The sequence below is a fragment of the Urtica dioica genome, chromosome 2 (assembly GCF_054948205.1).
Source record: "Urtica dioica subsp. dioica isolate 48M chromosome 2, U.dioica_male_clone48M_v1_H2, whole genome shotgun sequence".
Classification (NCBI taxonomy): Eukaryota; Viridiplantae; Streptophyta; class Magnoliopsida; order Rosales; family Urticaceae; genus Urtica; species Urtica dioica.
Window position 1 is genome coordinate 29,056,099 of NC_142757.1, and position 4,092 is coordinate 29,060,190.

Here is a 4,092-nt window from a genome sequence, read left to right on the forward strand (position 1 = left end):
TTCCAAGTTCTAGCTTAATGTCAACTGACTCCACTAAAGAGTTGACAATGAGAATCTCTCGGTTCAAATGAACTCATTTTCTACTCAAGAATTCAACTTAATTATGATTAGTGGATCCACTGAATATTATCTATGTTTACCCTTCATGAATATCATCAGCTAGTCGGAATTTACAAAATTACCATTTTACCCTTCTAGATGTAATTTCCTCAACTCCTTTGTCGCTTGTGAATAAGTTAGAAACAATGTATTGACGAGGAGCTAACAAGTCACATTGACATTCCAAGAAACAAAGCATGAGGTGATATGGATTTCAACAATCTTGCTCATGACATCTTCATAATTTAGTACTTCATCAATAGGTCTTGTCTATATCACATAGTGAATCTAGAAGTCTTACTTTCTCAAATGAGAGTATGTAAGATATGAAATGACATGTCTCATTTTAGGATTGAGGTAAGCATGATGCAATTATAAATAGTGACTTTGAGACAGAAGAAGTTGAATGGTTTGTTCTTATACTGTCTCTAGATGTTCACTGGTCAATTCAGTATCTTCAAAAGACCTAGGAAGAACTATAGAGTCTCCAACTCTCTATGTCTCATAACCAGACATCACAGGTTCTCCTAACAATCATACTGAGATCAGTAGCCCTTTGATCCCACTAGTACAAAATAAAGGTATCATGTGCGACTTTTTTGGCACCTAAAAGTGTAAAAGTCGCACTTGAAAGTACTTTCAGGTGCGACTTTAGGTGCGACAAAGTTGCACCTGAAAGTCTGCACCTGATGCTCGTCGGTGCGTAAAGTCGCACCTGAAAGTCTTGACTATCAGGTGTGACACATTTAGGTGCGACTTTTGGCACCTAAAATTGCACCCAAATTGTCTCGAAAATGCTTAATATATGCGGATAAAAAGGATCAGATGCGATTAGTCGCATCTGATAGTTTAGCGCCAAAAGTTCGCATCTGATAGTTTAGCGCCAAAAGCATCAGATGTGACTAGTCGGATCTGATGCTATTCTCACCTAAAATTTTAGTGGGATATAAGAGTATCAGTTGCGACTAGTGGCATCCGATGCTCTTTATTTATTTATTTTTTTTTTTCAATTTTCATAATAGAATTAGCATATAATTTTTGTTCTAAAATTAATTATATAATATTACTCATAATAATAATTTCACCACTTTTTCAGTTACAACCAAGTTTATTTCACCACTTTTCAGTTACAACCAAGTTTATTTCACCACTTTATCAAGTTTAAGCTTTTACACACACACACACACACACGTCATTAGCTTCATATTGATACTCTATTTTCATAGTCGGTTCATCTGCATTAAAACCAAATGTACAAAGTTCAGACAATCATTAATTCAAATTGAACAAGTAAACAAGAAACTTTAGATCAAATTGAAAATATAGTTTTCATGAATCCATGTGTATATATATAAGTCAACCTAAACTAAAACACAACATTAAACTGATACACAAACACAACACGTACTCTCTCTCTCTCTCTCTCTCTCTCTCTCTCTCTCTCTCTCTCTCTCTCTCACACACACACACACACACACACACACACACACACCACACATAGATAGAATCAGCTCAAGATTCTCGATTTGTGGGTACAACACAATTATGCTTCAATTCACATGCAAAATGACATTACTAGACATGTGAGCCAAACCAGACAAAAAAAGATAACGTCACATACAAAAAACTGTACTCTCTCTGTCCTTGTACTCGACCCAGAAGCCGCCCTTGTGGTAGCCGTGAGCCGTCGTCGTCGAACCCTACTTCTGCAAAGTAAACATGTGTGTTTGATGACCGGTTATCATGATGTAGCGTAGCAGTCAGCTTTTCAATTTTCTTCAAAAAACACACACACTATAAGCCCAAACTGATCCAGACATATATACAAGCACTACTAACTACGACCAATCCAATTTCACACATACATGGGCATATGGAGAAACTGAGGGAAAAGAGCTTACGGCTCTCGGACAGCGGACAACGGCTCGGGACAGCAGCTCGACGGCAACATTGGCACTGAAAAAAATGAATAAAAATTAAACAAAAATAGATACAACACACATACGTATTCACACATACACTCTAACAGATACACACACCCAGTGAACACATACACAGACCTCACCCACACCTGAAAAAGCAAAGAGAAATATACAAGAAAAGACGTAATAGAACCTATTACAATGTCCAGAACCACGTTGGTGCAAAGATCAAGCCAGTGCCTTCTTTTTCAGCGTGTCACTGTCCAGAACCAATCCGGTCTCCAGCGAGGACGACGACTGCAACTGCAAAATAAAATAAAATAAAAAACTTGAACAATGTCAAATCTAGTCCTTTACCTAAACCATTTCATAATTAAACCAACTTAAACACACAGTCAAGCACATAGAAAACAACTCATAACACAATCACATAACCTAAATTCATATTCTCAAATTAGTCTCAGTCCTGAAACAGCAAGGAAACTTAAGACAATTCAGTTCCGATCATGAACTAAACCGAGCCAAACATTATTTCAACAAGAAATCTGAAATTGCACGTGTAAATATCCGATTTTACACCTAAAATCCAAGACCTAACAAACCATTTAATGATTCAAGCTTCATAAATAGAAAACCCCCAATTTATTTTCCAATTTTCGGCCAAATCAATTAAAATTCAAAAACCCTAGCTCAAAGAATTTCACATAAGAATGACAACAAACCGAGCCCAATCCAAGCCAAAAACCCACTCAAGCAATTTAAAAACAAACACATGTTCTAAGAATAAAAAAATCCCCAAATTTCAGCTTGAAAAACCCTAAATCCGAAATCAAAATTAAGGGTTTTCGAATTTCCTTTAACCTCTTCACGTGGTGGGTTCGTGCTCTGTTGTTCATAGGTACGTCAAAACTCGTGCTCTACTGGCTTCGCATGTCTCTCTCCGTTTGACGCCTGAGCCTCGTGGCTTCAGTTTACTCGCGCGACGCTCGAGCTGGCTGTACGTTGTTGAGTCGAGTAGTGGCGGAGAGAAGGGAATGTAGAAAGGCGGCGATTTTAGATCTTGGTCGAGCAAAGAGGGCGCTAAGAGAGAAAGAGATGGTAGAGATTGGATGAAAGAAAAGTAGAGACGTGCTATTTTGAGAGAGCGTGAGAAAAAAAAATCGGTTTCAAATTTCAATCTCGTAAAAAAAAAATAGCGGCTAAACCAAAATATTAGCTGAAAAATAACTGGGAAATTTTTCCCTCTACATTTTTTACTTTTGGGTGCGACTAATCGCACCCAAAAGTTTCGATGACTATTGGGTGCGACCTTTCGCACCCAAAAGTTTAAAATTCAGCGAAATGTTTAGGTGGTTTTGGTGCTTTTTGGGGGCGACTTTTCGCACCCAAAAGTATCACTTGGTGCGACTTTTAGGTGCGAAAAGTGGCACCCAAAAGTCTTCCGCACTGGAAAACAGTATTTGTCATAGTGTTTTTAGATTGTGAATATATTGTTTTAAGCAACCCATGAAGAGTTTGTTCATGCAAATCTATATTTGACTCTTCATTTGTTGTTTGGTTTGTTTAAGGACTAAAGACTAAGGTTTATCATAAAACTTCAAACAAACAAGGAAGAATGAAAGAAAGTTTAAACTCTTTATTAATTATTCAGCAGTTACAAGCAAGAGTCTTCGTGAGACTTTATTACAACAAATGTATATAAGTTATAACTACTACTCTTCTTGTGGGCACCAATGCCAACGTGAGATCCATATGAAGGAGTTCAAAATCTCTGTGGGTAGTGAGATGACTTACATTCTTGTGAGAAGCTTTGGTCTGCGTCCTAATCTGCACTATCAAAAAATATTTCATTCCTTTATCTTTAACTCAGGAAGTCCATGACCATCATCTTTGGATATACCCTCGACCATGCTTCTCAGATTCAGGTGACGAAGTCTTCTGTGCCATAACTTTGTGCATCTTCTCTGCTTACTAGACATGCAGTAGAAGGAACAATGGAGGGAGCATTCCATTGATAAAAAAAATTATAATGAGATCTGATGCCTTTCATCATTATAGACTCATCTTTGTT

General features: G+C 37.4%; 1 long non-coding RNA gene across 1 annotated transcript; it reads right to left on the reverse strand.

Annotated features, from left to right (window-relative positions):
- Window positions 1–1,390: 1,390 nt before the first annotated feature.
- On the reverse strand, window positions 1,391–3,198 carry LOC149404267 (uncharacterized). The gene is made up of 4 exons (XR_016294577.1): window positions 2,883–3,198; window positions 2,215–2,324; window positions 1,965–2,055; window positions 1,391–1,875 (listed from the first exon to the last, which is right to left on the reverse strand). It is a non-coding gene; the product is annotated as an uncharacterized LOC149404267 (long non-coding RNA).
- Between the last annotated feature and the right edge of the window lie 894 nt (window positions 3,199–4,092).